This window comes from Rhineura floridana, chromosome 1 (assembly GCF_030035675.1).
Source record: "Rhineura floridana isolate rRhiFlo1 chromosome 1, rRhiFlo1.hap2, whole genome shotgun sequence".
NCBI lineage: Eukaryota > Metazoa > Chordata > Lepidosauria > Squamata > Rhineuridae > Rhineura > Rhineura floridana.
In genome coordinates, this window is record NC_084480.1 from 164,980,826 (window position 1) to 164,994,576 (window position 13,751).

General features: G+C 43.1%; 1 long non-coding RNA gene across 1 annotated transcript; it reads left to right on the forward strand.

Annotated features, from left to right (window-relative positions):
* Positions 1-6,949: 6,949 nt before the first annotated feature.
* LOC133387239 (uncharacterized) lies at positions 6,950-11,792 on the forward strand. The gene is made up of 2 exons (XR_009763433.1): positions 6,950-7,031; positions 11,345-11,792. It is a non-coding gene; the product is annotated as an uncharacterized LOC133387239 (long non-coding RNA).
* Positions 11,793-13,751: the final 1,959 nt, after the last annotated feature.

Sequence of the window (13,751 nt, forward strand, 5' to 3'; positions counted from 1 at the left end):
GACAGGAGAATGCTTGCCTGTTAGACCGTTTTTCTTTAAAGAAAAAAAAAGGGTCACTTTTTCAGCTGAGCTAGCTAGAAATCCTCGCTCCGTCCGAGCTGCTGGAAGACCTTCTTTCACAGACAATTCTAACGAATTCCAGTCTCCAACAATCACAACAAAGCTGTGTGGGAAATCTCACGTTTCTTCCTTATCCGGAAGAAATTATCCCCAGTCAAAAAAGACCCTTCTGACTGGATTTAAAACTGAAAAAGTTTCATCCAAGACGGAAGTCGTCTCAGAGGCTGCACAGGCGGAGGGATCCTCCTGGGAAGTCCATGACTTAAATTCCTTTGTTGTTAAGTATTTGACAGAGGAGAGAACAATGATCTAATCCCTTATAATATAAAGAGTTATAAGTCTTGCTCATAACATCCAAAGGTCATGGAGTAGGTCACAATATCAATTAATTTTTTCCCTCCATACCAGAAAAATTACTGACTGTCCTGTTGAATGCAGTAAGACTTGCCCTGTGCCTTTAACAGCAGCAACTGAAACTCTTGATGGCATGGCTAGATCATTGGTGAGGAAAGCAGCTTCCAGCCTGAGCTTCCAGATGCAGCCATGAACTTCCTCCTAATTGCGTAGGTATGCAGCTTTTATCAGAGTGGGCTTTGCTTTGTTTTGTTGCATATCAGGGTGCTGTGAAATGTACAGGAGCAGAACCAGTGAAAAGAGAAATTAATAGTCGTGATGTGTGCTGTCACCGTCTAGTCTAAAAACATGCCTCGGGTCATAGATTTGCAAGGGACATGTAATACTACAGGCCTCTTGTGCTTTTAAATAGCTGCAGGAGAAACACATTCAGCTAGTCTCAGCTGGTGCCACCCTGGGCTCCTCCTGGGAGGAAGGGGGGATAGAAATCTCATAAATAAATAAATAAAAATAAAAATAAATAAATAAATCTGAGACTGAGGGCTCATCTACACAGTGGATTACTGTGTGTTTGGTGCTACTCACATCTTTTAATTTGCATCATTCACATGACGCTACTGGCAAACAGACGCTATCACACAGTTTCCCCCCTGTAAATCCATACTAACCCAATCAATTAATAATACAAAAAGTTTAGAACAATATGGCTCCACTCTGCTCCATACTTCTTTGCAGACAGTTTGCTTCAGTGCTATGCAGCGTGTGGGTGAATTGTCCCTTTCTGCTATTCCCCTTTCTCCACCCAGTAACTCCCCATGAAATCAGTTTTGTTTCTCGTGGTTTATCCAGCAACCTCTGACTGCTCTTTCCTCCCCCTCTCTCCTCCCCCTTCACAGTTTGCTACAGCCCTCCCTCCTTACTTTCCTCCCTTCCTCTCCGAGGAAACTCCCTTCACTCCTTGTAACAGACTAGCAATGGGCTCCCCTCCACAGTAATCTAATCAGAATTGCCATTGGATTTTATAATTCTTTCTCATAGTCTCTATCTTTGTGGAGAGAATTTTGAAGTAACATCTCTCTACACCTGGTTTCCGATTTAAAAAAAAATTCCGATTCCTTTTTTGAAAATTTGGTTTGAAATCATCAATAATGTGTTCAATACTTTTATCGATGTATTTTCTATCATTACAGAGAATAAACACTGATACCAGTGGAAATTCATGAATAAAAATCAATTATAATATTGATAATTCTCCGCAAAGCAAAAAAAAATAAAAATGAAGGAGACTGGGAAAATGGTAAGATAGCGAAAAGAAATCAGATCATCAGGGGGCCACACTTAAAAACTAAACATAAAAAAGGAGAGGATTACATCCCTATAACAGACCAGGAAGAAGGGGTGGTGGCCGGCAACCCCCCTTCTCATCAGCTTCCAAAATACATTCTCTTCTCCTAACAGACTAGTGTAAAGAGGGTTGCTTGTGTGACTGAAAAAACTGGAGTGGCAGACTGGGAAAAGGAAGAAGAGGAGGGGGCAGATGATGCCACTGCCTTTCAACTGCCAACCTTCAGGAAGCAGTGGGGGCAGCAGGGAGTGGAAATATTGCACAGGTCAAAAATATTTGCACATGCCCAGTAACTGAGCAATTGGGGAGAGTAAAAATGTAAAATTAGAGGGTGAATACTCCTCCCATGTGGATAAGTCCTAAGCAGGAGGAAGCTGATAGCGCCATTCTCTAGACTGGTTGTAAATAGGAAGGAAGGCAAGTGAGGGCTGGCTGAAGATGGACTGCAGTTGGTGGGGCACCATCCCATTTGCCCTAATGGACCATCCTCCACTTCACTGAAACAATAATAGAGCTTCAACAGAATTTGGGAGCCTGCCCCAAGCATCAAATTAAAATCCCCAACATTTTTGACAGTCATAAAACCAGTTGCTAAATCTCATGCCATGGCAGGTATACTTATAAGTTCCAGACAGCATGAGACCCGCAGTGTGTGCAAGTCAACCAGGTGGTTGTGGTGGTAGTGAACTTGCAAAAGCCAATTTCAGGGCATGCAAACTTGTTAGACACAGATCAGTAACAAAGACCTTGCCCTTTGTCCCCAAAGTAGCCAAAATTAGTGATTTTATTTATGTATTTAATATATTTATATCTTGCCTTAATCTGAAGATCTCAGGGTGGAGAAAAATAACTTCAATAAAATAACAGTATCACAGAAAAAAAATATTTTATATGTTGGGGCATGGGGTGGGAAAGAGAGAAGGTTAAAACTAACATTACTGCTGACCTGACTCTGAGAACTCAAGATTGCTGTTGCTGCTACTGCTTTCAGTCTGTCATCTGAGAGTAGCTCATGGGAGTCAGCAAGCACAGTCTTTGAAGGTGATTGGTTGTGGACCCCAGTCACAAATGGCCCTCCTTATACTCAAATCAAATCAAATAACTTTATTACGGTCATAGACCAGCAAGCAAATATACATGTTTAAAATAAACAAGTTGCATTAAAAAAACTTCTGACAGACTTTATCTAAGACCAGGTCTAAGTTTTATATAGACTGTGGGGTTATCAATGTTCTTCTGACAACTGTCTCTTGAATGGCTAAGTATTGCTAGTCACAAGGAATACAGAGGGTTAATGGGTATCCTCACCCGCCCAGAGAGCTATTGCTTGAAAAAAAAATCCCGTTTTCCTGGGGTCAGGCAGTAGATGGATGGATGGGAAGGAACAGGCTGAAACTAAACCCCGACAAGACCGAGGTGTTGCTCATGGGAGACATGAGAAGGTTGGGAGATATAGACCTGGTGCTTAATGGGGTAAGATTACCACTGAAAGACCAGGTCCGCAGCCTCGGGGTCATTCTTGACTCCCAGCTGTCCATGGAGGCTCAGGTTTCGGCAGTGAGCCGGGCAGTGTGGTATCAATTACATCTAATACGGAGGCTGCAGCCCTAACTTCCTGTCCATCTGCTCCCACGGGTGATACATGCCCTGGTCTCCTCCCGCTTAGACTACTGTAATGCGCTCTACGTGGGGTTGCCCTTGAAAACGGTCCAGAAATTACAGCTGATACAGAATGCGGCGGCACGTTTGATTAAGAACAGCCGTCGCCGTGACCATATCACCCCGGTGTTAGTAGATCTACACTGGTTACCAGTTGTTTACCGGGCACAATTCAAGGTGCTGGTGTTGACCTTTAAAGCCCTGTATGGTTTCGGCCCAGTTTATCTGAAGGAGCGCCTCCAGCATCATCAATTATGCTGCCTGACAAGATCAGCCACACAAGACCTTCTCGTAGTCGCACCAGTTAAAACAGTTAGGCTGGTGCGGACCAGAGAGAGGGCATTTTCGATTGTGGCCCCCACCCTCTGGAATTCCCTTCCTTTTGATCTTCGCCATGCCCCCTCCCTGATAAGTTTCCGCCGAGCCTTGAAGACCTGGCTGTTTAGACAGGCCTACGGGATCTCTGGAGTGGGTTAGTTTTTTTAATGCTGTTGATTAATTGGAAGAGTGGTGTTTAGTTTAATTATTGACTGTGGTTTTTACTGGTTTTATATTGTATTTTATTGTATCAATGTACGTCACCTAGAGTGGCCGTAATTCGGCCAGATAGGCGACTCATAAATAAAATTTTATTATTATTATTATTATAGAGGTGCAGATTCTGAGCAAGAAGACAAAGCAGAGAGGGAAAGAGTGGTAAGCGGTGGTAACGCAGCCAAAGCTCTGCTCACGGCCAGAGTTCAATTCCAACAGAAGGAGGAAGTCGAATCTCCGGTAAAAGTGGTCGAGGTCCACTCAGCCTTCCATCCATCCGTGGTCGGTAAAATGAGTACCCGGCATATGCTGGGGGGTAAAGAAAGGCCGGGGAAGGAACTGGCAACCCCACCCCATATATACGGTCTGCCTAGTAAACGTCGCAAAACGTCACCCTAAGAGTCGGGGACACCTTTACCTTTAAGAAGAAAGGGGGAAAGGGCTCAGGCTTTGGACTTAAGGGGCTTTTGGCTGCTGGAGATGATGAGACAATGGCCCTTTTGTCCCCATCCCTGCTCTATGTGAAAGAATAAAGATGCAAATATGACATTAAAATGCCAACTTTAGAATCCAGTGGAAGGATATTCCAGTTTCCTTGGAAGCTTGTGAAGGTTGCCATTTTTCAACAAAAGAACTTCAAAAGAAGACTCCAGTGTGAAATGACTGCATTAAAAAGTATCAAGAAGTTGGATTCTGTTCATTTAGGTCTGAAATGACAATGTTTTTTCTACCCCTTTGGGTGTTAATTAACATAGCAAAGCTGTAAGAGTGTTGTTGTGAATGGTCACTGACATGGTGCTGTAGATTGAATTGGTGCTTAACACTTGCATTTCATGGACACGCATCGTGATGTCTTTGTATATGTATACGCTACAGCCCCGCCAGCTGAGGATAACTCTTCATGCATCTGATGAAGCAGAAAGCTAAAATTCCACAAGGCTTGTGTTAAGAGCAAGCATTTAACATTTGCTCACTGAAAACTAAAATAGACCCGTCCCTAACACATAAAAAGGTTTCACTTTTTAATGATGACTCATAATAACCTCTTTGGTCTGTTCTGCTTACTTAAGGTAGTGGAAAGCTTTACATGACAACAGACAATGGAAGCATGGCGTCAGGGTAAAAAGCACATCAGGTTAAAAAGATAAGAACACAGGTGAGTTAAGTACCTGTGTGAGAAGGAAAGTGCTATGGGCAATAGCCAACTAATGTGTTCCATTGGTGCCAGGATTTCCGCTTGCACCAACAGAACGTCTGCCCTCTCTCCTCCCACTGTGCACCCTCCCCTAAACTGCTCTGGAGGGTTGGGGAAACCCCTAGAACAGGTTTAGGAAGTGGGGGGGGGGAGGGGGAAGATTCCATTCCACAAGCGGAAATCTCTGCACTGACAGCATGTGTTGGTTGGAGGCCACCCTATCCGTTTATTTTTGAGATGAAAACAACACAGCTGCTGCAAATTTAAGTCCTGTCTTACTACTAACCTTTTAGAGTTCTTTGAAAATGTCACGCATGTGGATATGGGTCATCTAGTAGACAATGTTTACCTTTTAACAAAGCCCCTCACCAAAGACTCCTGAACAAACGTAGCAGTCATGGGATTAAAAGGAACGGTCCTCTTATGGATTTGTTACTGGTTACAGGTAGCAGAGAGTAGGAACGAATTCTCGCAGTGGAGTAATGTAAGTAGTGGGGTTCCCCCAAAGATGTGTATTGTGTCTAGTGCAGTGGCGTCACTAGCGGGAGTGCGGGGGGGGGGTGCGGACTTCCGGCGTGCGCCCTCCCAGGGGCATGGATGAGGTGGCTGGGCTTGTGTGCACACGCCTGGGCGCACGCACTCGAGTCCAGCCACCCTGTCTATGCCCCTGAGAGGGCACGCACCAGAGGGGCACCCAGCCGCAGAAGGCCTGGGAACGCTGGCGTGCCTCCCTCGCCCCGCCAACGCTGCTCCCGCTCCCACTCTCGTCCGCCCGCCCGCCTCCGAGGAGGAATCGGCACAGCCTTGCCGGGCAACGGCGTGGGGCGGGGTGGCTCTGGGTGTCACCCCCCTCATGGTGACACCCGGGTGCGTGCCGCACCCTCCTCACCCCGGTAGGGACACCCCTGGTCTAGTGCTTTTTAACTTGTTCATAAATGATCTGGCGTTAGGGGCAAGCAGTGAGATGGTCTTATCTGATGATGAAACCAGATTATGAAAGTGACTAAAAACAAAAAGAATAGCAAAGAGCTCCGAAAAGATCCCTCCAAGTGGGTGAGTGGGCATGTAAAAGGTAAATGGAGTTTAATATAAGAAAAATTAGATGCACAGTGGGGGCAATGGGAGAAAGGGCGGGAGATAAATCTAATAAATAAATAAATACAATTAAAACCCCAACCCATCTTCAAATGTACTCTTGTGGGATTTGAGCTGGTGGTGACTGAAAAGGAAAAGGATCTATGAGTTGTGTTGGACAACCTGATGAAACATCAGCCAATGTGCAGCTACTGTGAACAAAGTGAACTCCACATTAGGGATTATTAGAAAAGGGACTGAAAACTGCCAATACCATAGTGCACAACCATACTTGGAATACTCAGGGCCAGTTGGTGGAGGAGTAGTGATGCCAGGTCTCTGGCAAACGGCCGGAGACTCCAGCCCCACCCTTGCTTTTCTCACCTCCGGCCAGAATTGCCCCATGTTGTTTAATCTCTGGTTTTTGGCTGGAGTCTCCAGTTTTTTGGGGGGCCTTAATCTAGCACCCCTTAATCTCCAGACTCTCAGCTTCAATTAAAAAAAAATTAAGTTTCTAGGTGGTCTGGTTCCTGAGATACACACCAAAACGTCAAACGCGACTGTTTTTTAAAGATCTTTAGAACAATTCCTTGCTCTGGCTAGAACTCCCATCAGCCCAATCCAGTGGCCATGCTGGCTGGGGCTGATGGGAGTTGTAGTTTAAAAAAGTAACTTTTCAAAGCTCTGGCTGTAACCCCGCCCTTTCAGGATTGTAGCCAATGAAGCCAGGGTTGTGACTTGTTGATCCAGGCATGCCTAGGCCTAATTTCAATGTCAGAAAATGGTGGCTTTAAGATTTTTGCAGTCTGCGTAAGTAATATGGCTTAACAGTTTTTTTCCTCTTCTGTCCAAGAGTCAGACCCTGGGCTATGAAATATGAAAGTATTTAATCCAATATCTGCTTTTCTGGGAGTAGAGCAATTCTAATAATCCCATGTACCTGGAGTAAACCCCATTGAACTCCATTAGGACTTACTTTTGAGTAGACATGGTTAGGATTGTGCTGTAAATTAATGGGTCTTATGAGTAAACATAGCGCAGACTTGTGTTTGTGTTGTAAATCTTTCTCTCTCCCTCCAACCCTATTTTTAAAGAAATTAGACAGGGTTTATCACAGTTTTTATTATGTAGGAAAGTAATACTGATTTTTTTAAACAATGAATGAAGTTTATTTATTTTTATTTATTTATTATTTGATTTATATCCCGCCCTTCCTCCCAGTAGCAGCCCAGGGCGGCAAACAAAAGCACTAAAAACACTTTAAAAATCATAAAAACAGACTTTAAAATATATTAAAACAAAACATCTTTAAAAACATTTTTAAAAGCTTTAAAAACTTTTTTTTTTTAAGAAAAGGTTTAAAAACATATTAAAAAGCAATTCCAACACAGACTGGGATAAGGTCTCAACTTAAAAGACTTGTTAAAAGAACAACTTCCTTATCACTTCAGGGTACAGTTTTCCCTGGTTGAGTAAGCCCCATTGAATACATTGGGACTTGCTTCTGAGTAAACAAACATAGGATTGCACTATAAATATCTTTACAGGTTGTATAAATAATAAACATATTTGATAGTCATGCTTATATAAATATTTTCATAGAATCATAGAATAGTAGAGTTGGAAGGGGCCTATAAGGCCATCAAGTCCAACCCCCTGCTCAATGAAGGAATCCAAATCAAAGCATTTCTGACAGATGGCTGTCCAGCTGCCTCTTGAATGCCTCCAGTGTTGGAGAGCCCACTACCTCTCTAGTAATTGGTTCCATTGTCGTATGGCTGCAACAGTTAGGAAGCTTTTCCTGATGTCCAGTTGAAATCTGGCTTCTTGCAACTTGAGCCCATTATTTTGTGTCATGCACTCTGGGACAATCGAGAAGAGATCCCGGCCCTCCTCTGTGTGACAACCTTTCAAGTACTTGAAGAGTGCTATCATATCTCCCTTCAGTCTTCTCTTCTCCAGGCTAAACATGCCCAGTTCTTTCAGTCTCTCCTCATAGGGCTTTGTTTCCAGTCCCCTGATCATCCTTGTTGCCCTCCTCTGAACCTATTCCAGTATGTCTGCATCCTTCTTGAAGTGCAGAGACCAGAACTGGACGCAGCACTCAAGATGAGGCCTCATCAGTGCTGAATAGAGGGGAACTAATACTTCACATGATTTGGAAACTATACTTCTGTTAATGCAGCCTGATATAGCATTTGCCTTTTTTGCAGCCACATCACACTGTTGGCTCATATTCAGCTTGTGATCAACGACAATTCCAAGATCCTTCTCACATGTCGTACTGCTGAGCCAAGTATCCCCCATCTTATAACTGTGCATTTGGTTTCTTTTTCCTAAGTGTAGAAGTTTGCATTTATCTCTGTTGAATTTCATTCTGTTGTTTTCAGCCCAATGCTCCAGCCTATCAAGGTCCCTTTGAATTTTCTTTCTGTCTTCCACGGTATTAGCTATGCCCCCCAATTTTGTATCATCTGCACATTTGACAAGCATGCTCTGTACCTCCTCATCCAAGTAGTTAATAAAAATGTTGAAGAGCACTGGGCCCAGGACCGAGCCCTGTGGTACCCCACTCGTTACTTCCACCCAGTTTTGTCATGCTGTGTCCCTATAAGTATCCAATTTCATACTATGGTTGTACAATACTTCCTTTACATTTTAAGTATGCCTTGGGGTGGTCATGGTTCTCCATTGTTTTCTTCCTGAGGGGCAGATAGGCTGAGAGATGGTGAGTAGCCCATGGTCACCCACTACAGTTTATAGCTCATTCCCATTTGGAAAAATTAATTAAAGCAATTTACATGCAGGCAACATTTATTAAGTGGATTCACACAATATGTGTAAAGCACATCCAACTCGCATTTAAAGCGCATGACTTCCCCTAAAGAATTCTGGGAAGTGTCATTTCCCCCTCACAGTTATAGTTCTCACCACTCTTAACAAACTGCAGTTCCCATGATTCTGTGGTGGGATTCATGTGCTTCAAATGTGTGTTGAATATGCTTTAAATGAATGGTGTGGATCTGCCCTAGGTATGATGTTCATTCAAGAGTGAATGGAAAAGAACAATTTTAAAAGATACTTCTTACTCATTTTTCAGACCTCTTTCTGAAGTAAAGGGTCAAATCTGTAAAAACATTTGGAGCAGCCACGTTAAAAGATAAGGGCAGGGTATTGCAGGCAGGGGGTTGCCAACCATGCTTGGATATGGATGTCTTTGCAGAAGAACCCTAGTCAGGGTTTACCAACAGCACAGTCCAAACTATATCTACTTAGAAGTCAGTCCTGTTGAGTTCTATGGGGCTTAATCCCTTAGTAAGTGTGTTTAGAATTGCAGCCTTCAGGAGCCTCCATCTTTACTCCCCAAAGCTCCCATCTAACATCTCCACAACACTAGGCTCCTTTCTTCCTACAGTGACCTTCTGGTGACTGCCCTGGCCTGAAGGCACTTAACCCTTCTTGCTGAAAGCAAGTAGGCTAGATTAAATGTTCCCTACCCAGGCTCCATCTTTTAGCTAAGATTTCTATCTTAATTTCCAATCAGATATTTTTTTTAATTGTATGCTCCAAGCAACTGTGATTGATGCTTAATGTATCATGCTTAATGACATCACTGGGGCCTGCTCCGTGACATCCCTTGGTCCTGCCCCGTGACATCACTAGGGCCCGCCCCTCAAATCTCAGGTTTTGGGATGCTTCTGACCTGGCAACCCTATGGAGGAGAGAGGGTCACGTGGCCCGGGGCCTAAAGGTCAAAGAGGCCCTCAAATTTAAACACTTGTTAATTTTTTAGCATTTGATAAGCTTTGCAACTTGTTTTATGCACATCAGATCCAAATATGGCATGCTCTCTCACCTAAAAAAGGCTAGAGAAGCATTTGTTAAATAAAAAAATATTAGAATTATGAAGTGGCCTGGACTTCCCTGAATCTCTGAGATAATCTGGGAAGGAATACTGTGTACAATTCTGGTCACCTCACTTCAAAAAGGATATTGTGGAGCTGCGAAGGGCAATCCTCAAAGGGCTGGAACAACTCCCATATGAGGAAGGATTATAACATTGGGGGGGGGTTAGCTTAAAAAAAAGTCAAGAAAGGATCGGTTTGAAAGAGGTTTGTCAAATTATGCACTGTTTGGAGAAAGTGGGAAAGGGAGGAGGGGTTTTTTGCCTTCTCACATAATACAGTATCTAGGATCATTTGGTGAAGCTGAATTTTGGAAGATTCAGAACAAGCAAAAGGAGGTACTTTCTCACACATGGTTCAACTGGAATGTGCTACCACAAGATATAGTGATAAGCAGGCCATATTTATAATGGTGCAAATGGTGCAATTGCCCCAAGGCCCATACCTGCTTTCTCTTTTTAAAAAAGTGAGCTTTTAGCCCTAATGGAAAGAAAGTTATAAAGCAAAATATACAGGCACTTTTCGGTGCGATTTCAGTGAAGCACATGCAGAATATACCAACCAGACAGTTCAGAGGAGTGCTTCTGCCGTATTAAACTTTTTCCACACCAGAGGAGGTCACTATGTACCAGCTGCAATTAAGCTTCTTGAGGCCAAATGCAGCACACAGCTTGGCCCCTATCCTAACTGCTTCCTTGGAAGCAGTTCAGTCTAAATTCTTGAGGGCCATTCTGCAAGTACCTCGTTGCATTTCTAATGCCACCTTGTAATTACAGGTTGGACTTCAGAAGGTTAAATCCAGGATTTGGTTTGCCACTCTCAACCTCTGGCCAAATTTAATGTTCTTTACAATTGGTTTAGCCACATAGAAGCAAGCTCTGTCTTTGAAGTTATGTGGATTCTCTTTGGAATACCTTATTTCTTTGGGGTTTGCAATGGCTAGAGTGAATCTTAAGCAATGTATGGCAGATGTGGAACGCCAACAAGATCTAGGCTCAGTGTCCAACTATACTCAAATTGACAGCACTCCAGCTCAATAAACCAGCAAGCTATGTTTATACGCTCTTAGTCCAAAAGCATTGTAGAGCCTTTACACTGGTGCATCTAGGACTGCAGACATACTAGTTGCTTCAAAAGCAGTCAGACTGTTTTATATGGCTGCATTTTGCAACAACTTTGTCCTCAGTTTGACACATCTTCCTTCCCACTGCTGATTAGGACCACCCAGAGGAAAGCATTTGGCCAATCACTGTGTCTACCTGAGTCTACAGCAAAATGTTTTCAATGGACACACCTGGAGTGGCAACAGGGTTGATGGTCAGTTGGTTTTGAAGTCTATGTGAAGCTTCCTTCAAGGTAAAGTGCACTGGAGCTGCAACTTCTGAGGTTTTGGAATAAAAGGGGATGGAATTTGCCTGGCGTCATACTCCCCACATTCAGAAAACAGATTTGGAGATCCATTGAAGCCAGCAAAACTGCATGTGTGTCTCTACCCTACATCAGGCTTGGTGGGAAGATACAAAAAACGTCCTTACTGTAAACACAAGTGTCCCTGCGATTCTTGACACTGAATTGGTGACCCATGTCCTTCCATATTACCCATTTTAATCAAGATTCAACAAAACTTTTATTGTACCCCAACTATTGAAATTATTATTTGAAACTACTATTTTTGTCTCTTTACTTCATTCCAATCAAAACACAGCTATGTATCTCAGTGTAGCTAAATTCTGTGCTGCAGCGTGCAAAATCCTTCAAGAATTAATCATAGCCATCTTGTAAACTTCCTTTTTGGAGTTTATGATTCTTACAAAATTTCTGTGATATTTCTGTGCAAATACTTTTATTATATAGCCACAAGAGTGGCTGTATGTTATAGCCAGCATGGATTTTTCACATTCCGCAATGTTAAATTGAAAATGCCCCCCATATCATTCTGTTGCTTCCCATAAACTCATTTCAAAACAAAACCTTACAAAACATAAAGTTCTGAACTCAGAAACAATTGCTTAAAGACCCTCTAAATTTTCAGGGCGATACACAAAACACTCAGAGAGAATTGAGAGTTCAAAGTGTAAAACAAGAGAAAATAATCCCAGACCCCTGTTGAACTTTTTGTCAGTGGTCTCATAATCTGTTGATATAGTGAGCATTGATATAGTGAGCATAACGGAGACCTGGTGGAATGGAGAAAACCAGTGGGATACGGTTATCCCTGGATATAAACTATATCGGAAGGACAGGGAAGGACGTATTGGTGGCGGAGTCGCTCTATACGTGAAAGAAGGCATTGAATCCAGCAAGCTCGAAACCCCAAAAGAGGCGGACTCCTCCACAGAATCGTTGTGGGTGGTGATACCATGCCCCAGGAGGGACTTAATACTGGGAACGATCTATCGTCCCCCTGATCAAAATGCTCAGGGAGACCTGGAGATGAGATATGAAATTGAGGAAGCATCCAAACTAGGAAATGTGGTAGTAATGGGTGACTTCAACTACCCGGACATAGACTGGCTGCATATGTGTTCCAGTCATGACAAAGAAGCAAAGTTTCTAGATATTCTAAATGACTATTCCCTAGACCAGTTGGTCATGGAACCGACCAGAGGGACGGCAACCCTGGACTTAATCCTCAGTGGGGACCGGGACCTGGTGCAAGATGTAAGTGTTGTTGAACCGATTGGGAGCAGTGACCACAGTGCTATTAAATTAAACATACATGTAAATGGCCAATTGCCAAGAAAACCCAACACAGTCACATTTGACTTCAAAAGAGGAAACTTCACAAAAATGAGGGGATTGGTAAAAAAAAGCTGAAAAACAAAGTCCAGAGGGTCACATCACTCGAAAATGCTTGGAAGTTGTTTAAAAACACTATATTAGAAGCTCAACTGGAGTGCATACCGCAGATCAGAAAAGGTACCACCAGGGCCAAGAAGATGCCAGCATGGTTAACGAGCAAAGTCAAGGAAGCTCTTAGAGGCAAAAAGTCTTCCTTCAAAAAATGGAAGTCTTGTCCAAATGAAGAAAATAAAAAAGAACACAAACTCTGGCAAAAGAAATGCAAGAAGACAATAAGGGATGCTAAAAAAGAATTTGAGGAGCACATTGCTAAGAACATAAAAACCAACAACAAAAAATTCTATAAATACATTCAAAGCAGGAGACCATCTAGGGAGGCGATTGGACCCTTGGATGATAAGGCAGTCAAAGGTGTACTAAAGAACGATAAGGAGATTGCAGAGAAGCTAAATGAATTCTTTGCATCTGTCTCCACAGTGGAAGATATAGGGCAGATCCCTGAACCTGAACTAACATTTGCAGGAAGGGATTCTGAGGAACTGAGACAAATAGTGGTAACGAGAGAGGAAGTTCTAAGCTTAATGGACAATATAAAAACTGACAAATCAACGGGCCCAGATGGCATCCACCCGAGAGTTCTCAAAGAACTCAGATGTGAAATTGCTGATCTGCTAACTAAAATATGTAACTTGTCCCTTGGGTCCTCCTCCGTGCCTGAGGACTGGAAAGTGGCAAATGTAACGCCAATCTTCAAAAAGGGATCCAGGGGGGATCCCGGAAATTACAGGCCAGTTAGCTTAACTTCTGTCCCTGGAAAACTGGT